We start from the raw sequence: 23,772 nt of genomic DNA, 5'->3' as shown, positions 1-23,772 counted from the left end.
ATATGTATATACTTATATTTTATATACATTAACTTTTTCTTCAAATATCCAATGTTTGTCCTTTTAAGTTTCATTTTGGTAGACTTCCTGGTGTCAGCTTTCTAATCCTCTTTATTTTTAGTTGTTCTTATTCAGCCCATCTGATCATTGATTTAAAATCTAATTTCAGTGATCATTTTTAATTTCTAGAAATGCTAATTGTTTAAAATTCTAGATGTGGAATTCATTCATTCATCAACATCTATCTGTTGAGCACTTAACTTCCTAAGGCACTGGAGCATAGAAATGCACAAAATACTCATATCCCTGCCCTCCTGGAGCTTTACACTCTAACCGTAGACAGATAATAAGCAGATAACATGACTTAGTGTTATGAAATGCTATGAAGAAAAGGAAAGTATGTACAGAGATAAAGAATTACAGAGAGTGCACAGGGAAGGCTCTCTGAAGAGATATTGTTTGGACAGAACTCTTAAAGAAATGAAATATGTGAATCTTTGGTGAAAGAGTGATCTAGGTGGAGGAAAGACCAAGCGATGAGAAAATGTTTTGGGAATTCAAGCAACACCAAAGATGGGAGGTAACTGTAAGGTAAGGGTCAGTTCAGTTAGTTCAGTTTCTCAGTTGTTTCCGTCTCTTTGCAACCCCGTGGACTGCAGTGTGCCAGGCTTACCTGTCCATCACCAACTCTCAGAGCCTACTCAAACTCATGTCCATTGTGTCGGTGATGCCATCCAACAATCTCATTCTCTGTAGTCCCCTTCTCCTCCCACCTTCAATCTTTCCCAGCATCAGGGTCTTTTCCAATGAGTTGGTTCTTCGCATCAGGTGGCCAAAGTATTGGAGTTTCAGCTTCAGCATCAGTCCTTCCAATGATTATTTAGGACTGATTTTCTTTAGGATGGACTGGTTTGATCTCCTTGCAGTCCAAAGGACTCTCAAGAGTCTTCTCCAACACCACAGTTCAAAAGCATCAATTCTTCAGCTCTCAGCTTTCTTTATAGTCTAACTCTCACATCCATACATAACCACCATGGCAGAAAACAAAGGAGAACTAAACAGCTTCTTGATGAAAGTGAAAGAGGAGAGTGAAAAAGTTGTCTTAAAACTCAACATTCATAAAGGTAAGGGAAGTTCCTGCAAAACTCCTGACTTAGATGCAGTTGGTAAGGTTGGTTGAGGTGCAAAGTCGTCATTCCAGAGATATCATCTGAAGGTAGAGCTGATAGGATTTGCTATTGGGCGTTGGGAGAGAAAGGAGGATCAGGATGCTCCTAGGTCTTTATCCTGAATCAATGAGTAAATGGCAGTACCCTTTTATGAGATGGTAAAGATAAGGTGAGCAAGTTTGAAAGTACATGTTAGACATATATGTGGAGATGTCCCAAAGACATGTGGATATTTGGATCTGAGTTCAGAGGCGAGATCAGGAATAGAAATGAAATCAAGTGTAGATACAGAAGGAAACAGGTATAAAGGCTATGCCTTAAAGCACTCCTTTCTGGGTGTATTAACTGCATTTACTTTAAAATTGTCTTCTGTTTTCTCCATTAATCACATTTCCTCAGATATAACTTCTATTTGATCATATTATGTATTAGTACATTTGAATAATATTTCTAAAGTTAAAACTTTTTTCTAAAATTTTAGTTTTTTCCTACCTTGGACTGCTGCCACTCAGAGATTGAATAAAATGAATGTTAATATAGTGAGAGACTTTACCATAGCCTCTGAAAAGACTTTTTAATTAAAGCCCAGTAAAATCCCATTTACTTTATGTATCAGGATTTCCCTAACTTTTCAATATGAATGGCCATCCAAGATTCGCCACAAAGTTGAAAAAACATTTAACATGAAAGAAAAACACTAAAACAAGGAATAAAAAGGACTTGACCCAAGTGACTTTTTAGCTGTGACAAATGTACTGTACAAGTGTACACTGTTTAATAATACGGGAACTGGTTGTGAGTTATGTAGGACTTTTACTACCTTCACCATTTTTTTCTGTAAATCTAAAACTATTGTAAAATCACAAAGCTTATTTAAGAACTTGGGGAAACACAGTTAATGTGAAATGAAGAAGGAAAAAATATATTTTCAGGGAAAAAAAGAAGAATATAATGCACCCACAAGGCAAGAACCATGTGTCATAAAAATGAACATCTAGCTAATAAGGAAGAACGCTTCAGAATTAAAAGCATGGAAGCAGAAATGAAAGAATGTACTAAAGGTCTTGAAAGATAAAGTTGAAGCAGTGTTCCAGAAAGCAAAACAAAAGCACAGAGGTTAAAAAAAATTAGGGACAAAAGACATAGAGATGAGAGAATAAGTTTAGGAACTGAAAGATTAAAAAACTTGAGTTCCAGAAAGGTAGTACATGAGAAAAGGTGGAGAGGAAGCAAGCTAAGACATACTCTAAGAAAATTCCCCAAAGGGCATGAGTTTCTAGATTGAAAAACTCCCTCAAGTGCCCAACCCACTGAATATTAGAAGTCCCACACTACTTATACTTTGTAAAGGTGAAGAAAAATGAGAATATAGAAAGCTCCTAAATCTTCTAAAAGAGGAGATAAAACAGTCACACAAAAAGGATCAAGTGTAAAATGGCATCAGGCTTCTCAGCATTATTAGAAACTAGACAGTAGAGCAGGGCCTTCAGACTTCTGAAGGAAATGATTTCCAACAAAGGATTCTATCATTAACTGTCCATAATTAATAGAAATAGAATGAAGATACACAGTGCATATAAATTAGGATTACCTAGGTGATGCTGTAGTAACAACCGTCCCCCAGTTTATTATAACCAGTTTATTTCTTACGTATGCTACATGGTACAACAGACTGGTTCCAAATCAGGAAAGGAGTACATTAAGGCCGTATAGAGTCACCCCGCTTATCTAACTTATATGCAGAGTACATCATGAGAAATGCTGGGCTGGATGAAGCACAAGCTGGAATCAAGATTGCCGGGAGAAATATCAATAACCTCAGATATGCAGATGACACCACCCTTATGGCAGAAAGTGAAGAAGAGCTAAAGAGCCTCTTGATGAAAGTGAAAACGGAGAATGAAAAAGTTGTCTTAAAGCTCAACATTCAGAAAACTAAGATCATGGCATTTGGTTCCATCTCTTCATGACAGATAGATGGGGACACAATGGGAACAGTGAGAGACTATTTTGGGGGGCTCCAAAATCACTGCAGATGGTAACTGCAGCCATGAAATTAAAAGACGCTTGCTCCTTGAAAGAAAAGCTATGACCAACATAGGCAGCATATTAAAAAGCAGAGACATTACTTTACCAACAAAGGTCCATCTAGTCAAAGCTATGGTTTTTTCAGTAGTCATGTATGGATGTGTTAGACTATAAAGAAAGCTGAGCACTGAAGATTTGGTGCTTTGAACTGTGGTATTGAAGAAGACTCTTGAGAATCCCTTGGACTGCAAGGAGATCCAACCAGTCAACCCTAAAGGAAATCAGTCCTGGATATTCATTGGAAGGACTGATGCTGAAGCTGAAACTCCAATACTTTGGCCACCTGATGCAAAGAAGTGACTCACTGGAAAAGACCCTAATGCTTGAAAAGAGTGAAGGTGCGAGGAGAAGGGACAACAGAGGATGAGATGGTTGGATGGCATCACCAATTCAATGGACATGAGTTTGAGTAGGCTCCGGGAGTTAGTGATGGATAGGGAAGCCTGCAGTGCTGTAGTCCATGGGGTTGCAAAGAGTTGACACAACTGAGTGAGTGAACTGAACCGAACTGAACTGATGCTACCTCCCTTCATAAATTTGAGATTAGAGGAGATTCTGCAATGTCTCTCTTCTTCATGTTCCAGGCCAACACAAAAGCCACCTTCCTGGACATCACCTAAAGTTGTATCGCTGCCAGGCTCACACTAGCAATTAGTGCTCTGGCATTAGGTGACATGCCCTTTTTATTCATATGGCAAGAAGGTGTGTTGCTAGCCCATATTTGGAAAACAGAGCCAGAAATATTGGTGAGTAGCACTAACGCCTGGCAAACAAGTTCTTAATAACTGATATACTTTGGTACTCTTTCTCAAGAATCTCCTGAGTGATATGCCACACCCAAATGAGTAAGCAGAACAAGAAAGCAGATGGCATGGGGCACCTCAGGGAGAAAAAAAGGGAAGAAAATTCCAAGATGACAGCTGTGGTCAGGGCTAAGTGTGACTAGGCCAAATTGGATTAAAATGATGAAGGGCAGAAGGAATGGACCTAAGTAGGTCTAACATCAAGGAGAGAAAAAAAAAAAAAAACAGAAGAAAAATGTTATAGAGATGAATCGCTGTTTGGCTTGACAGTGAACAATGTCTAAAGTCATTTTGTAATAGAAACACTATGAATGAACTTCTTTGAAAAATGGAAAGATTGGAGTTGGTGAAATGTGTATGAGAGAGAATGTAAGACACCTGAATATTCATCTTCTATATTAGTGGTCCCCAGCCTGTTTTTACTAGGAACTGGTTTCATGGAAGACAGTTTTTCCACAGATGAGGATAGAGGGGATTGCTTGGGGATGATTTAAGCACATTACATTTATTGTACACTTTATTTCTAATCGAATGCCACCACTCATCTGATAGAAGGTACCAGCCTGGAGGTAAGGTAAGCTCTTAACAAACAATAGCAAAATGAAAACATCATAGCAGAATAGCATGAATAAATAGCAGAACAGCATGCTGTTTAAAAACAAAAAGCAATTTTTAGAAATAACTTTGTCCTTTGGAAATGGGAATGTGGGGTGAGGAAGGGTGAACCAGGACTGATTTTTTTTAAAAAAGTAAATCTTGTTCTTTTATCTGAATTCTCAAGATATAATATACATAAGCATGTATATATATTATATAGAAGATTATCTGGAGAGGGAATGGCAACCCACTCCCGTATTCTTACCTTGGAAATCCCGTGGACAAAGGAGCCTACAGTCCATTGGGTCGGAAAGAGTCCAGCACAACCGAACAACTGAGCGTGCACACACACACACACACACACACACACACACACGTATATATCTATATGTACTAAATTGGAAAAAGCAAAATTTTAAAAAGTTGTATCCTTAACTGTCCTTTATAATATTTTACCTAACATATTTAGCATTATGTGTCAGTTGCTGTTATTGGTAATTTCTGTGAATTGCACAGCGGAATAATATCTTATTTTGGGATGTAGAAAGATTGCTATTTGTATCTAAAATCAAATAGATTTGTTGGCATAATGAAATTAACTCTGAAAATTCCTTAAATCTCAGCATTCAAATAATTTGTGAGAAATTTAAAAATTGAGGTTCAGGTCACCCCTGAATAGCTCTAGTCCTTTAACTCAACAAAGCCACTGAGGACTCTGATTTTTCTGAGACCTGTGTTCCACTATCCAGAGCAGAAATTCTTTGTAAGACCAGTATCAAGGTAATTTTAAGACCAGTATTCCTCACTGGTTATAAGACAGCAGCTGATGGTAATCAATTCTGCATGATTCCATGTTCATATCCAGGCAAAGAAAGACTGGTTTCCTCAGGTTTTTTTTTTCTTAAGGTCAAGGAACCAACTTTTTCAGAGATCCTGAGAGTTCTGCTTGGCCCACACTGGCTTAGATCTGCCCACTCTTGAATCACCAAGTGTAAAGGAGCAAAGAGGTGATTCACTGGTACACAGTGGGAAGAATAGAATGGATAATGGAGTCAATCACAGTCCCTTTCACTGGTCTCCTCATTTTATCTTTTTCACCAATCCATTCAACATAGTAGCTATCTGACTATGCCACTTATCACTTAAAATCCATAAACAGTATGGAAGCTAGTCTTCAAAGATTACCTTCCCATTGAATTACACCACCTGGTATTCGCATCGTGAATCTGAGTTGGCTTTGCAATTTGCTTTTGACCAATGATGCCATGTAACATATGAAGGTGGGTCATAAAGAGCTTTACTTTTTCCACGTGAACCTCTAGAAACAGTCTTTTTTTAGAATACTCCCTGTAGGAAACCACTCTACTGTGAGTTTTTTCAGACCAGTATTGTTCCCTGGTTATAAGACAACAGCTGATGATAATCAGTTCTGTATGATTCCACGTTCATATCCGGGCAAAGAAAGACTGGTTTCCTGAGGTCTTTTTTCTTAAGAGCAAGGAAACAACTTTTTGATTCCATGATGCTAAAGCCACATGTAGAGACCATGGGTGCTAAAGGTTCCATGATGCTAAAGCCACATGTAGAGGCCATGAAGAGGCATGATGGTTGACAGCCCCAGTTGAGCTCCCAGGCAACAGCACATCAGTGAGTCACTTGGGACATTTGGCCCAGTTGAACTTTCACATGACTGCAAGTCCCAGCTTCTAAATTTGTGCAACCTCCTCTAAGATCTCAAGTGATAACTGCCCAACTGGGCACAATCAACCTACAGAGCTGTGAGATAATAAATTGGTGCTTTTTGCCATTAAGTTCTGAGGTGATTCATGACTTAACAACTGATCACTGAAACAAATGCCTTCCCAAACATACCAGTTTTGGTTGCATTTGGCTGTAAGTAAGAGGACTGACCAACAGTGACTTAAACAATGGCTTTAAGTGATCCTGCGTATCATAAAGCCTGGGGGAGGCAGCTCCAGGATTTGCGCAGAGGCTCAGCAAAGTCAAGGACCCAGATGCTACTTTTCCATTCGGCCATCTTCAGCCTGGTGGCTTTGTGTTGTTAGGATTGTCTTGGGTTCCAGATGACCACAGTGCCACCCTGTCACATAGAGTCAGGACAAGAGGGGTAAGGCGAAAAGGATATCTTCTCTTGACCTCTGAAGTTTTGCTTGAAAATCTGATTTTTCCCAGTGACCCTCCAGCATTCTTCCATTTCTTCCTTTATTGATTAGAACTGGTCATTTGCCAGCTCTTTGCTGGTCACTGGGAAAGAACGCATAGAATTAGCCAACCAATTATGACAAATATTTTGAGCCTTGGAGCTGGGCCTACCTTCACTGAGATCAAAGGTTCTCTGCCCACTGCCTCAATAAAATGGGGTTCTGGTTTTAGGAAATAAGGTATAGCCTTGGATGTGCCATGGTACCTGCCGCATCATTACATAAAGCCCAGTCCTCAACCATCCTTTGTCTTGTTCCCTATTGCCCACTAACCTTTTCCTTCTTCTTGTCCGTGTATCTTGGCAGGATGTACCTAGAATGCTGTCTTCTCCCAGCCTCAATCTGAGACATATATCCTTCAGATCTCAGCTCAAACACTACTTTCTCAGGGAGTTCCCCCCTCCCTGAGTTATGTGGTCTTTCAGGACTCTACTTCTTTTTTTTTAGAACTCTGCACTTCTTGATTCCTTGTAATAAAACCTAAGTATGTAGTTGTGTATGTTTGAATTAATGCCTGCCTTCTCCATTAACTAAAGAGCTGTGAAAAGATTTTTGTCCCTGTTTTCCCAAGAATCTAGTGGATACTCAACACACAATTAAGAAATATGTGAATGACTGTGTTTTACTCCCTCACCTTCACCCATACCTCCGTACACTGTTACCATATAAAACACTGAATCATTTAAAAAATTATTCTGGATCCTAAATCCTGTAAAGCTTCAACAGGGTAATCTTAGATTGTCCCAATAGTAAGCTCCATTTTACTTAAGCAAGAGTTTATTTTATGCTTAGTGAAATTATTGTTTCAGTTCAGGATACTATAAATAAACAGTTCATAATGTCATAGAATCCTATTTATCTTTCAAGCCTTGGATAACTATTACACATTTTTCTAAAAGTCCAGATTAACATAATTAGGAGAGCCCTCTTAAAGAAGTTTAAATTAATTTTGTAGAAACTAATGTATTTTATCACACACTCAACCTAAGTGTCCTGACGTGACCCTGTAACTTGAGTTTCTTAGGGAACAGAATCTTAGAGGAAGTCTTAAAGGGTAGATGATTTGGTAGTAGACAGTCTTCTGTGCCAATAGTCTACAGAGATAGATGTAAAAAAACAGTATTTCCATACTTTATTTTAAAGGAGAAACCCTGTCTTAAGTTACTGTCTGTGCTTATGAATTTCCCTCCTATACATACCAACTCTTTGACCTTAGGTTGCTTAACCTCTCTGTGTCCTAGTTTCCCCAGTTGTGAAATGGGATGAGATTGTTGTAAGGATTAGGTGAGTTAGCATATGTAAAGTGCTTTGAACAGTGGCTGGCCTGTGGTAACTGCTATGCAACTGGGTTATTATTCCAGTGTCTAGCATAGTGGCAGGATCTCAATGCAGATCCACCAAAAGCATGCATTTTCAAAGTTTGAACCCAAGCTCTACCACTTAACCAGCTCTAGGACCCTTGGTAAATCATTTATTCTCTAAACCTCTGTATTCTCATCTGTGTAATAGGGATAATATCTACCTTATGAAATACAGATTAAGTTAAATTAAATCAAGTTGTGGCTGCAAGTACCTGATAGACAATACTGCTCTATTTGATGTCTCAGCCACCAGGAAACCATCATACCTGCATGACAGGCCAGAGTGCCTGGGACTGCAGGGCACAAAGGGCATTAAGAAGCCATTAAGCTCAAGTTTGATCATTTTTCAGAGGAAACAAATCCAGGCCGGAAGGAGAGGGGATAAAGTGACTTATTCAAAGTCATCTAGGTAGTTAGAGACAGAGACCTGTTGTAAAAGAAAAACAGTTGTGCACCTCTCTGTTTTATGATGACATATTTTGTTTTATTATGTTTACATTGTGTTAATTTGTAATCACCTTCTTTTCTAGGAGTTGCAAGTATCATTACTTCCTGTAGTCCAGCTGTTACCCATCAAAGTAAGAGAAGCAGAAATAAGTTAGTTGCATGAGCTGAGACCCCTTAACCCTTCACTGTCTTTTAGGAGAACTGTTACAGACAGGTTCTCTGAATAGGAGGAGTTGATGGGTTAGAGCCAGTCTGGGGAACCCTGGGGCAGAGGCTGTCCTGGTTCGGAGGCCAGTGTAACGGCCCAGGGTCAAGAGTCAAATTCTATCTGTTTCCTATAGTGAGCATAACAGAAGCATTTTTTCAAATGACTGTATTAGTTTTTAATGAGAATCAGCCTTCCCTTGGGCTTCCCAAGTGGTCCCAGTGGTAAAGAATCCGCCTGCCAAAGTCGGAGACGTAAGAGTTGCCGGTTTGATCCCTGGGTCAGGAAAATTCCCTAGAGAAGGAAATGGCAATCCACTCCAGTATTCTTGACTGGAAAATTCCATGAACAGATGAGCCTGGTGGGCTACAGTCCATGGGAATCACAAAGAGTCGGACATGACTGAGCACCCCTGTACACACACACACACACAGGTATGGTCTTATCTTAATGGGTGATCTTTAATACTACCACTATGCACCTATAGAGAATATCTTTATAAAAAGCTCAAAGGTCATATCAGATAAATATCTGGAAGGCAGAAAGTGATCCTGTTGGTCTAACTTTCTTGAAGGTTCATTGAGCCAAATGGGAGAGCCCCGAGTGGCCGCTCAGGGACTCCTGAGTGAGCTTGCTTCATCTGAACTGGAGGCAGCTCCAACACCCACTGCAGGCAGTGTTTGGAGCTGCCAGGAGTGAACACTGGGCCCAGACATGCATCTGGGCCATCAGGGGAGACTCACCCCAGCAGCAGTTGTGGGGTTTTCATCTCTCAGACAGTTGCTCAGCGTATTTGCCCCTGTATCAGGCATCAAGGCTGACCCAGTGCCAACCTAGAATTAGCCCAGATCTATACTGGCTTCTACTGATGAACTTTTGTCCACTTCCTGTGAAGAATAGAATTTTACCCACTTAAAAATGGTGTGGGGGAGAGTGGATCCATGTATATGTATGGCTGAATCCCTTCACTCTTCACCTGAAACTACCACAATGTTGTTAATAGGCTACGTGCTGTGCTGTGCTTGGTCACTCAGTTCTGTCTGACTTTTTGCAACCCCATGAGCGGTAGCCCGCCAGGCTCCTCTGTCCATGGGGATTCTCCAGGCCAGAATACTGGATTGGGTTGTCATGCCCTCCTCCAGGGGATCTTCCCAACCTAGGGATCGAACCCAGGTCTCCCACATTGCAGGCAGATTCTTTACCGTCTGAGCCACCAGGGAAGCCAAAGAATACTTGAGTGGGTAGCTTATCCCTACTCCAGGGAATCTTTGTGACCCAGGAATCAAACTGGGGTCTACTGCATTGCAGGTGAATTCTTTACCAGCTGAGCTACCAGAGAAGCCCCATTAATAGGCTATATCCCAGTACAAAATAAAAAGTTTAAAGCTTGGGGAAAAAAGGAAAAAAGAAAAGAAAGTGTTTATTCTTTCACAGGAAACAAAATGTAATCAAAATCCTAGTTCCGAAACCAAACAAAATAGAACATAGCAAATCTAATTTACTCAGTTCAGTTCAGTCGCTCAGTCGTGTCCGACTCTTTGCAACCCCATGAATTGCATTTACTAGGGAAGGAAAAAAGAGTGAAGAGTTCATGTTAGGTCTGAGGAGTCAAATTTAACAAAGAAGCTGCTTGTAGGAAACTTGAAAAATGAATATGAACTGCTAAAATGAATATGCTCAAGAGAAAAAACCCTGTTGATAGTATTTGTTGCACTCTGGTATTGTGTCTTTGTGTTGGGTGGTTGGTGGGAAGCATGTTGTTTAGAGGGAAGTCCCAGGAACACTGCACTTCTCAGCTCTGCTGCTCATAAAAACAGAACCCTGAGCTTAAAACCACCAGGGGACTTGGGCTTGGACAAAAGGAAGTTCTATTTTAGATGCAAACTATAATAACTAGGACGGATAAACAACAAGATCCTACTTTTAGCATGGAGAACTTGGGTTGACCAGAAAAGTTCGTTTGAGTTCTCTATGTTACAGGAAAATCCGAACAAACTTTTTGGCCAACACAGTGTATTTACTATCCTATGATAAACTATAATGAGAAGAATTTGAAAAAGCGTATTTATATGTATAACTGAGTCACTTTGCTGTACAGAAGAAATTAAAGTTTGGGGGGGGGAAAGGAAGTTTACCCAACACTGTAAAGCAACAAAATTTGCAAAAAAAATTTTAAAAAGAAGAGGCTATTTTGCAAGTGAGGCTTCTGAACTTTTAAGATCTATGCTTAGTGTTGGGGAGAGAAAGAGGGTGCAGGGTAGTTAGGAGGATGAGTTAAGCCCCACATACACCCTTCCTAGTTGTGTGCCTCATTTCCTTATCTGTCAAGCTGGGATGATGGTGGAAATCAATTCCATGGGTGACTGTGGAATAATAAACAAGACAGAACATGCTAAAACTGTGCCTGGCAGGTAACCTAAATTCACTTAGACCCTTACTGTTACTCTGCAACAGTAACAGTTTTTGAGTACCTGTCATGTTTTAGACTTAGTGCTGGGAGCTTGCCTCCAAACTCCTTATAGCAACCTCAATAGTAACAATAGAGAAGAGCTTGTTGTATAGAGCTTCAGACAAGAAAAGAATTGTGAGCTTGTGTTGATCAGGAAAAATATTCCTGGAGTAGGAAGACTTAAGCTGGGCCACTTAAGAGGATGAACTGAGGGGTTGAGTAGCGAGTTGGTGATGAGGTTTTCAGGAAATGGGAACACCATGGGCAGCGGCATAGGGGCAGGGATAGGGCACTTTCCATCCAGCACATCTAGAGACCTTCCTTGGTGACAGGAAAGAAGAGAAGTCAGAGCTACTCAGATCCCACAGGATGTACAAGCATCCTCTCTTCCAGTTCCACTGGTTGAGATGGATGACTTGCATTTGTCATTCAGGAAGCATCTTTTCACATGCATTTAGTTTCAGTGACTCACAATCATGTACAACCAGTCCTTATCAGTTTTATACATTAGAGTCAAATATATACATTATCTATATATTTGTGTCTGCGCAGTCCTGCATATATACATGCATTCATGTGTATGTGTGTGTGTATGCATGTATATATCGATACACTACTTTGCATTACTTTGAATACCCCCAGGGTAGTGAGATAAGCAGTATGGTATCTTTCACTCTCCCTTCTGCACTTCTCCTTTCTTCTGTTTTTCATCTGTTACGTTCTTTTATAGATTAAGACCTTGGAACCAAGTAATCATATCAGTCCTCTCTATTAGACAGTCAAGGATCCCTAGGCTGTGAATCCAGCTTGGGTTCCTTGTGTGATGTGTTCATGGAATAAAAAAAGATTTAAGTTTGATTCTTTGGGAGGGCTGCAGGCACATGTCTGAGAACTGGAATGGGGATAGGAAGTCACAGTCCATAGAATGGGGGATGACTGTAGTCCAAGCCCAGTTGAATGGATTTGGTTTCCTGTCTTAGCTTTCACGCTCTCACCACATTAAAACGAATCCCTCTGCTTTCTTAGTTTTCTTATCTGTACCATGGGGATAGTAATTTCCTCTTAGATTGTCATGAAGATAAGATGGTTTCATAAATATGAAGCACCTACCATAGTAATAGACAGTAATAACTCACATTTGCTATCATCATTGGGGAAGTTCCAGTTTCAGTGGGGACAGAAGGGCAGGGACCCTTTACCAGGAAGTTGAAGTCTGCATTCAGAACCAATTTAGAGAGCGACCAGGTGACTTGCCAGGATTCCCAGCTGAGATGGACCAAACATATATACATATAGCTTCATCTGGGTCATCTAGGGTGAAAACATTCATATGTACCCTGAACAACAATATAATCAGGGCATAAGGTAAAAAGACTCTCTAAGCCATGCTTATGATTTCACCTCCTTTCTTCCTCCCACATCAACCACCAAAGTTAAAGGAAGGAGTCAGAGAAGTGACACAATTCATCTTGGCACAGTGAACAAGAGTGACCCGTTGATGACTGACCTCCCTTCTGTTCAATTCAGTCGCTCAGTCGTGTCCTACTCTGTGACCCCATGGACTGCAGCACGCCAGGCTTCCCTGTCCGTCACCAACTCCTGGAGCTTGCTCAAACTCACGTCCATGGAAGTCGGTGATGCCCTCCAACCATCTCATCCTCTGTTGTCCCCTTCTCCTCCTGCCTTCAGTCTTTCCCAGCATCAGGGTCTTTTCCAATGAGTCAGTTCTTGGCATCAGGTGGCCAAAGTACTGGAGTTTCAGCTTCAACATCAGTCCTTCCAATGAATATTCAGGACTGATTTCCTTTAGGATGGACTGGTTGGATCTCCTTGCAGTCCAGGGGACTCTCAAGAGTCTTCTCCAACACCTCTTCTTCTCCAACAACACTCCCTTCTGTACTTGCTACTGATTCACTTGATGTCTTTGGGTGAGTCATTCTCCCTTTCCTGACCTCAGTTTCCTGATATGTATGCAAAAGGGTTTGACAAGGTGCTTACTATGATTGCTGGGGTCAATGGAAATAATGAATAAACAAATTTATGATAAAAATAGAGGAGAGTTTTACTCAACCCAAATTGGGGGCAATAGCTCAGAAGACATCTTCTCAAATTGCTCTGAGCAAATCCCCCAGGGAAACGTAGTTTTCAGGACAGTTTTATATTTTGTCAGAACAAAACATCAGGCATGATGGGGGTATATTTCTTCAAGGTTTCAAAAAAGGCTGGCACATACACAGTGAGTCAGAATGACCTCAGTGTCTGGGAAGGGAGAGCCCATCATGAGCTGCCATTGGTCCAAGTGCTAAGGGCTCAGAGAGGAGCTCACAAAGGAGGTGGTGAAATCAGGGCAGTGCCAAGTGGAGGCCAAGGGGGGCGCTAAACTCCTTAGAGTCCCTATTCTCCTCACTTCTCATCATTGCTTATTTGAAAGTCAGCTTGTTCTCCACCTTGTACAAAGTGCCCTCCAAATGCATGGTCCAGAACCTCCTAGGTGAAACCACGAAACCCTTCCTTCACCCAAATTCTGGACCAAGTTAGGTTTAGTTAGATTTTTAAGATGAAATCCTATTGTGCTTTTTGTCTGCAACCTCAAGCTCTCAAACTGAGTTTGTTTGTTTTTTAATGTCACAAACTGGAGATCATTAATAACCATTCTTTCTTTATTTTAAACATCTAAGAGTTTAGGTGTGGCTAGTCCTGAGCCCAGAGTGCATCTTGTTTTGGTGGAAAACGGTGACAGAGCCAAGGAAAGTAGGCATGTTCTGTGTCCCCTTGAAAATCTTGATTAAAATTAAGTGCCAGGTTCTGGAGTCAAGCATTCAGGATCCACAAGAAGTAGGACAAGTTTGACAACATGTTGATCTCCTTTGCTGGATTTCTCTTAGCTGGATTTCTCAATGACAGGCTTGCACAATAGCATATCAGAGGTTTACCAGGCTACCCACTTTAATGCTGTGTTCCTTTTTATTTCTGTGATTAAATGTGGATTTAAGTCCTAAAACTGTATTTTGATGACGAGTAAGTGGGTTTCCCAGTGACTTATAAAACCTTTTAGAATTCCCAAGGGAATGAGCAGGTGGTTAGAAATTTATTAACATACCTAAAAACACATCTTCACTCTCTACCAGGAAAATCAGCAATGTAATCACCATACAGATAACAGCAGAACAGTGTTATTCTTGTCTTTGCTACTTGTGGTTGTTTTTGTTTGTTTGTTTCTTAAAGGAATATGCTGTTTTTTAGAGTAGTTTTAGATTCACAGCAAAACTGAACTGAAAGTACAGAAATTTCACATTTACTCTCTGTTCATACAAGGCACAGTCTACTCCACTGTAAAAATCGACTATTAATAACCTCCACCCCCCGCCCCAGAGAGGTATGTTTTTGCAATTGATGAACCTTCGTGGATACATCATTATCACACAAAGCCAACAGGCTATGTTAGGGTTCATTTTTGATGTTGTAGATTTTATGGGTTCTGACAAATTTATAATGACATGTATACAGCATTATAGTATCATATAGAATAGCTTTACTGCTCTAAAAGTCTTTTGTACTCGAAACTGTTCATCCTTTGCTCTCCTCTAACCTTGGGCAGTTCCAGTTCAGTTGCTCAGTCGTGTCTGACTCTTTGCGACCCCATGAACCACAGCACGCCAGGCCTCCCTGTCCATCACCAACTCCTGGAGTCCACCCAAACCCATGTCCATTGAGTCAGTGATGTCATCTAACCACCTCATCCTCTGTCGTCCCCTCTCCTCCTGCCTTTAATCTTTCCCAGCATTACGTACAGTCTTTTCTGAGTCATCTCTTCGCATCGGGTAGTCAAAGTATTGGAGTTTCAGCTCCATAGTTTTGCATTTCCATAATGTCATAAAGTTGGAATTGTAGGGTTTTTAGCCTTTTCAGATTGCCTCCTTTCATTCAGTGATACACATTTAGGGTTCCTCCACATTTCTTCCTAGCCATCTACAGTCATTTTGGAGCCCCCCAAAATAAAGTCAGCCACTGTTTCCATTGTTTCCCCATCTATTTGCCATGAAGTGATGGGACCAGATGCCATGATCTTAGTTTTCTGAATGTTGAGTTTTAAGCCAACTTTTTCACTCTCCTCTTTCAGTTTCATCAAGAGGCTCTTTAGTTCTTCTTCGCTTTCTGCCGTAAGGGTGGTATCATCTGCATATCTGAGGTTATTGATATTTCTCCTGGCAATCTTGATTCCAGCTTGTGCTTCCTCCAGCCCAGCGTTTCTCATGATGTACTCTGCATGTAAGTTAAATAAGCAGGGTGACAATTTACAGCCTTGATGTACTCCTTTTCCTATTTGGAACCAGTCTGTTGTTCCATGTCCAGTTCTAACTGTTACTTCTTGACCTGCATACAGGTTTCTCAAGAGGCAGATCAAGTGGTCTGCTATTCCCACCTCCTTCAGAATTTTCCACAGTTTATTTGTGATCCACACAGTCAAAGGCTTTGGCATAGTCAGTAAAGCAGAAATAGATGTTTTTCTGGAACTCTCTTGCTTTTTCGATGATTCAGCGGATGTTGGCAATTTGATCTCTGGTTCCTCTGCCTTTTCTAAAACCAGCTTGAACATCTGGAAGCTCACGGTTCACATATTGCTGAAGCCTGACTTGGAGAATTTTAAGCATTACGTTACTAACACACAAACACATAAACATACATAATTGAATACATTGTTGCTAATATCATTTTGAACAAAAGAATAAGAACACTAAGTTTTAATTTCATCTTCAATTTATTTATTCTCTGATATTTTTATTTATGTAGATTTGAGTTTCTGACCTGCATCATTTTCCTTCTCCCTAAAGAACTTCTAATGTCTCTCATAAGGCAGATCTACTGGCAACAAATTATCTTAATTTTTGTTTGTCTGAGAATGTACTTCTTCAGTTTTGAAGGATAATTTCTCAGGGCTCAAAATTCTAGATAATCCTCTCAATACTTGACTATTTCACTACATTGTTTTTTCCCTTACACAGTTTCTTAGGAGTCAAATGTAATACTTATCTTTGCTCCTCATATAAGTAGGATGTTTTCCCCTTTGTTTTTCTTTCAATATTTTTTATCTTTAATTTCCTAAGTTTGAGTATTATATGCAGGGTTTTGTTTTGTTTTGTTTTGACGTTTATCCTGCTTGGTGTTCTCTGAGTTTCCTTGAACTGTGCTTTAATGGCTGACACTAATTTGGGGAAACTCTTGGTGATTACTGCTTCTGTTTTTTTCTCTTTTTTGTCTCCTTCTAATAGTCCTATTCAGTTCAGTTCAGTTCAGTTGCTCAGTCGTGTCCGACTCTTTGCAACCCTGTGAATCACAGCACACCAGGCTTCCCTGTCCATCAACAAATCCTGGAGTTTACTCAAACTCATCTCCATCCAGTCGGTGATGCCATCCAGCCATCTCATCCTCTGTCATCCCCCTCTCCTCCTGCCCCCAATCCCTCCCAGCATCGGGGTCTTTTCCAATGAGTCAACTCTTCGCATGAGGTGGCTAAAATATTGGAGTTTCAGCTTCAGCATCAGTCCTTCTAATGAACACCCAGGACTGACCTCCTTTAGGACTTTGCTATATCCTTTGCAGTTGTCCCACAGTTCTTAGATATTCCATTTCATTTTTTTAGTCTTTTGTCTCTTTACTTTTTAGTTTTGGGAGATTCTGTTGACATATCTCCAAGCTCAGAGATTCTTTCCTCAGCCATGTCCAGTATACTATTGAACCCATCAAAAGCATTCTTCATTTCTGTTAGAATGTTTTTGATCTCTGGTGTTTCCTTTTGATTCCTTGTTAGAATTTCCATCTCTCTGCTTATATTGCCTGTATGTAATTGTGTGCTTTCATATTGGGTATTTTCCCCATTATAGCCCTTGGCATATTAATCATAGTTATTTTAAATGCCATGATCTGATCATTTCAACATATCTGCCACATGTAGGTCTTGTTCTGATGCTTGCTCTGTTTTTTCAAAGTGTTCTTATTTTGCTGTTTTGTATGCCTTGTAATTTTTTCTTAGTAGTTAGACCTCGTGTACTGGGAGCTCAGTTGGTAAAAGAATCTGCCTGCAATGCAGGAGACCTCAGTTCGATTCCTGGGTTGGGAAGATCCACTGGAGAAGGGATTGGCTACTTCCTCCAGATTCTTGGATTTCCCTTGTGGTTCAGCTGATAAAGAATCCACCTGCAATGCAGGAGACCTGGGTTCGATCCCTGGGTTGGGATAATCCCCTGGAAAAGGGAAAGGCTACCCACTCCAGTTTTCTGGCCTGGAGAATTCCATGAACTGTATAGTCCATGGAATTCAACATGACTGAGTGACTTTCACTTTCACTGGGTAAAAAGACTTGCTGTAAATAGGCCTTTAGTAATGTGGTGGTGAGGTGTGGGAGGAGGAGAAGACAAATGTGACAAGAGGGGAGTGCATGGGGCAAGGTGAAGGAGGATATATGTTCTGTGACTTCCTTTTTAAAAGTTAAACATATCTTGGGAACATTTCTTTATCAATACTTATACAAGAGAGCACTGCATTGCTTCCTTTTCAGAGACAAATCTGCATAAGGAGATCTTGCAAGATATGGGTTAGAGTGGTCCATTGAATAGACACTACATGCATTAGAGGGGTGTGTGTGTGTGTGTGTGTGTGTGTTTGTGTGTGATAAGCATGTCCTGTGGGATAATGCTGGAAGAAAGGAGAGAAGTGGGTCATTCATTCATTTATGTGGTACGCATTTATTGAGTACCTACTACATGTTGATATCTTTCATCATACAGAATAAAACATTTTTATGTGGTCAAATTTGCCATTCTTTTCTGTTTTCAGCCTTTGGGTTTTATGTAGAAAGGCCTTCTTCAAACATTTTTTTCCCCAGTTTTATTGAGTTATACATATAACATTGGGACTTCCCAGGGTGGTGCTAGTGGTAAAGAATCCACCTGCCAGTGAAGGAGACCCAGGAGATTTGGGTTCGATCCCAGGGTCAGAAAGATCCCCTGGAGGAGGGCATGGCAACCCACTCCAGTATTCTTGCCTAGAGAATCCCATGGACAGAGATAATCTCGTGAGCTACAGTCCATAGTGTCGCAAAGAGTTAGACACAACTAAAGCGACTGCACATACACACACACAGTCACACACACACAATTGTGTTAGTTTAATGATTTGATATATGCGTATATTGCAAAATGGTCACCATAAAAAGTTAACATCTGTCATATACATATTTTTTATTTGTGATGAAAACTTTTAAGATCTACTGTCAGCAGTTTTCAAATATAAACTTCAATTTTCAACTCACATTTTAAAAAATCTTTTTTCTTCACATATTAACAGTTTTAATAATTTTGTTTTTAATGACATAACTGCAATTTATTTTTTGTGTACAGCATAGAGGAAGGATTCAGCTTTTTCTTTTGTCCTGCAAAAAAACCCAAACAGTTAATAAATATAAGAAATCAATATGTTATCCGAGGGAGATGATTACTTTCCAGTTCTTTGGTGCACAGGACTAGAAAGAGATTCTGTCACATGCTTGTGGTAGTGTGGGTGAAACCCCATGAGTGGATAGGACTGGAAATAGTTTTTAATCCTCTGATGGTGATGGCTGGGACTTCACGCAGTGCTGGCAAGTTTGTCGATCAGAGCTACTCTGTGAAGAGTAGTCTGGTTGAGCTGGGGAAACTTATCGTACATGTCACTTAAACTTAGGAATTTTATTCCTGGGCATGTATCCTAGGAACCTTCCCACACAGAACTATAAAGGAGCATAGCTGAGGATATTTAATATAGCACTATATGTGGTAGGCTTGGAGAACTGTGACCATTACTTTACTAGCGTGTGAGTTGAGTGCACTTGTGTGGTAGTTTGAGCATTGTTTGGCATTGCCTTTCTTTGGGATTGGAATGAAAACCAACCTTTTCCAGTCCTACGGCCACTGCTGAGTTTTCAAAATTTGCTTCAACAGTACGTGAACTGTGAACTTCCAGGTGTTCAAGCTGGTTTTAGAAAAGGCAGAGGAACCAGAGATCAAATTGCCAACATCCGCTGGATAATCGAAAAAGCAAAAGAGTTCCAGAAAAACATCTATTTCTGCTTTACTGACTATGCCAAAGCCTTTGACTGTGTGGATCACAATAAACTGTGGAAAATTCTGAAGGAGGTGGGAATAGCAGACCACCTGACATGCCTCTTGAGAAACCTGTATGCAGGTCATGAAGCAACAGTTAGAACTGGACATGGAACAACAGACTGGTTCCAAATAGGAAAAGGAGTACATCAAGGCTATATATTCTCACCCTGCTTATTTAACTTACATGCAGAGTACATTATGAGAAACGCTGGGCTGGAGGAAGCACAAGCTGGAATCAAGATTGCTGGGAAAAGTATCAAGAACCTCAGATATGCAGATGACACCACCCTTATGGCAGAAAGTGAAGAACTAAAGAGCCTCTTGATGAAAGTGAAAGAGGAGAGTGAAAAAGTTGGCTTAAAACTCAACATTCAGAAAATTAAGATCTTGGCATCTGGTCCATCACTTCATGGCAGATAGATGGGGAAACAGTGGAAACAGTGGCTGACTTTATTTTGTTGTGCTCCAAAGTCACTGCAGAGGGTGACTGCAGCCGTGAAATTAAAAGACGCTTACTCCTTGGAAGGAAAGATATGACCAACCTAGACAGCATATTAAAAAGCAGAGGCATTACTTTGCCATCAAAGGTCTGTCTAGTCAAGACTATGGTTTTCCCAGTAGTCATATAAGGATGTGAGAGTTGAACTATAAAGAAAGCTGAGAGCTGAAGAATTGATGCTTTTGAACTGTGGTATTGGAGAAGATTCTTGAGGGTCCCTTGGACTGCAAGGAGATCCAACCAGTCCATTCTAAAGGAAATCAGCCCTGAATGTTCATTGGAAGGACTGATGTTGAAGCTGAAACTCCAATACTTTAGCCGCTTGATGTGAAGAAGTGACTCATTGGAAAAGACCCTGATGCTGGGAAAGATTGAAGGTGCAAGGAGAAGTGGACGACAGAGGATGAGATGGTTGGATGGCATCACCGACTTAATGGACATGAGTAAACTCCAGGTGTTGGTGATAGACAGGGAGACCTGGCATGCTGCAGTCCATGCAATGAGTCAGACACAACTGAGTGACTGAACTGAACTGAACTGATATGTGGTAGGAAAAAGCTAAGGTCTGTCTAAAGGGGAATGATTGTGAATGATGCTGTAGCAGAGGCTGTTTGTACCTCCTCCCCACTCCACAACACCCCCGCACTTATGTTTCTCTGCCAGCACCTGCGGGACTTCATCTGGTCTGCTTTGCCTGCATTCAGGGCAGGCCAGAAGTGCCATAGAAGGAACTGATTTGGCAACATGCCCTTCACCAACTTCTTTCTCTCCCTTACCCACTTCCCCACTGCAATCAGGGGTTTCTAGGGGTCATGTTCTAAATGAGCCACTTGAACCCTCATTCTGAGATGCACTCACATCTCAGGGTCTCCCTTGCAGGGGTCCTCAATAAGACAGATGCATACTAGAATCTCACTTGGTTGCTAAAATATCCCCCCTCCACACACACACACACTCAACATGGATATAACTTTAAAACTAAGTACCAGATGATAAAAGTAGAACACAAAATGAACTTTTAAAGCACATGCCATTTGTATAAACAAAAAAATCTTACAGGTAAAACTAAAAAACAGGATATACATTTTGAGATTACATATATATATATAACCAAAGACTTATACTAAACGCATTATAGAAAGAAACAGGAGTAAGCTATCAGGAATCAAATGTAAATACCATGCTGTGAACTGAAATTTACACTTATATATATATATATATATATATATATATTTATTTATTTATATAAATATAGCTCAGACAGTAAAGCATTTGCCTACAATGCGGGAGACCCAGGTTCAATCCCTGGGTTGGGAAGATCCTAGAGAAGGAAATGGCAACCCACTCCAGTACTCTTGCCTGGAAAATCCCATGGACTGAGGATCCCTGTAGGCTACAGTCCATGGGGTCACAGAGTTGGACACAACTGAGCAACTTCACTTCACTTCATGTTTTATATAGGGCTTCCTGGTGGTGAAGTGAAGTGAAAGTGAAAGTTGTTCAGTCATGTCTAACTCTTTGCGACTCCATGGACTGTAGCCTACGAGGATCCTCAGTCCATGGAATTCTCCAAGCCAGAATACTGGAGTGGGTAACCTTTCCTTTCTCCAGGGGATCTTCCCAACCCAGGGATAGAACCCAGGTCTCCTGCATTGTAGGCAGATTCTTTACTAGCTGAGCCACGAGGGAAACCCAAGAATACTGGAGTGGGTAGCCTATCCCTTCTCCAGCAGATCTTCCTGACCCAGAAATTGAACCGGGGCCTCCTGCAGCTTCCCTGGTGGCTCAGACGGTAAAGCATCTGTCTGCAATGCTGGAGACCCAGGTTCCATCCCTGGGTCGGGAAGATCCCCCAGAGAAGGAAATGGCAACCCACTTTAGTACTCTTGCCTGGAAATCCCATGAACAGAGGAGCCTGGTAGGCTACAGTCCATGAGGTTGCAAAGAGTCGGACACAACTGATCGACTTTACTTACTTCCTGGTGGTACAGTGGTAAAGAATCCACCTGCCAATGAGGAGACACAAGAGACACAGGTTCGATCCCTGGGTTGGGAAGATCCCCTGGAGGAGAAAATGGCAATCCACTCCAATATTCTTGCCTGGAAAATTCCAAGGACAGAGGAACCTAGCGGGCTACAGTCCATGGGATCACAAAGAGTTGGACACAGCTGAGCTACAGACACACACACACACATGTTTTGTATAATACATATATTTATATTTTATATTAATATACATTTATATACCATATTATATTTATATAATACAAAGTATTGTACATTTATATATAGTATATAATATAAATGAATTTGTAGCTTCATTGATAGCTCAGTCGGTAAAGAATCTGCCTGCAATGCAGGAGACCCCGGTTCAATTCCTGGGTCAGGAAGATCACCTGGAGAAGGGAAAGGCTACCCACTCTACTATTCTGGCCTGGAGAATTCCATGGACTGTATAGTCCATGGGGTCGCAGAGTCAGACACGACTGAGCAACTTTCACTTTCATAAATTTATTCATATAAAACATTTTATATGTTATGGATTTGTATATTATATACATTTGCATTTATGTATATTATGTATTTCCACATAAATAAACTTGTAATTTTTTAAGGGCTAAAGAAAAGATAAAAGGCAAAACATATATCCTTTCTCTTATTTCATGGTCTTTTTGGTGATCAACCTACTCTGCTGCTCTGACCCTTAATGCCCGTGTCTCAGACACATATTCCATACATGCAGCTTGGCACACAGCATGATTTCTTTAGTTCTGACTTAGGAGCCTGAGGGCTTCCATGGTGGCTTGAATGGTAAAGAATCTGCCTGCAATGCAGGAGACCCGGGTTCAGTCCCTGGGTTGGGAAGATCCCCTGGAGAAGGGAATGGTTGCCCATTCCAGTATTCTTGCTTTGGAGAATTCCATGGACAGAAAAGCCTGGCGGGCTACAATTCATGAGGTCGCAAAGGAGTCGGACACGACTCAGTGACTTGCACTTTCATTTTGGGAGCCTGTGGGCTGTGTTGTTTCACCATCCCTCCTCCTTGGCTCCTTAGCTCTGCTTTACGTGGCAGCTCACACTAACACTTTAGGGCTCCAGGGATCTAGTCCTGCAGCTCATCCTGCCGTGTTATACATGACAAAATTGGGGTTCTGGTATCCTCCGTGTTGCCAACTCTGGGCAAATGCAGGGTCAGGGGAGACTATGGATGCAGTTTCCTGAGTGGCCTGTGTAAGTTCAAGTCCTAATTCCACCTCTTTCTAGTTGAACAGATGTGGTGAGCTAATTAACTCTGTGTCCCTTAGAAGAACTGGGGAGTCTGTATGTTCTACTACCCAGGGTAGCTGTGGGGATAGAACAAAATTAGCCTTGTATAGTGTTTCCTGGCACATGATACATGCTCAATAATACTCACCTCTTAGCCCAAGGCTTCTGTGATGTTCCCACTGCTCCAGCCAATGCTTGGCCTGGGCCCTGATCTGTTCTTGTCCTGACAAAGGTTTGCCTCAGTTTCTGTTACACGCACTCTGTGAGGAAAGGCTGAAAATGCTAACGGTGCCACAAACTGGTTAGGCCAGTGGGTACAGAACATTCTTTTGTCCATTTTGGCTTCAGTTTGAAAAATCACAGTGGAAGTCCTAGGTTTTCTTTTTTTTTTTTTTTCGGGTTCCTAATGTTTAAAATAGGGAATTAAGGATCTGCCTTCTTCACAGAGTGACTGTGAAGTCCAAGCAAAATCATCCATATAAAAGCACACAGGAGACTACACTCCAGAGTGCATACTTCAGAGC

Source organism: Cervus canadensis, chromosome 30 (assembly GCF_019320065.1).
Source record: "Cervus canadensis isolate Bull #8, Minnesota chromosome 30, ASM1932006v1, whole genome shotgun sequence".
NCBI lineage: Eukaryota > Metazoa > Chordata > Mammalia > Artiodactyla > Cervidae > Cervus > Cervus canadensis.
The sequence above is the reverse complement of the archived record's forward strand: the minus strand, read 5'-3'. Positions refer to the sequence as shown.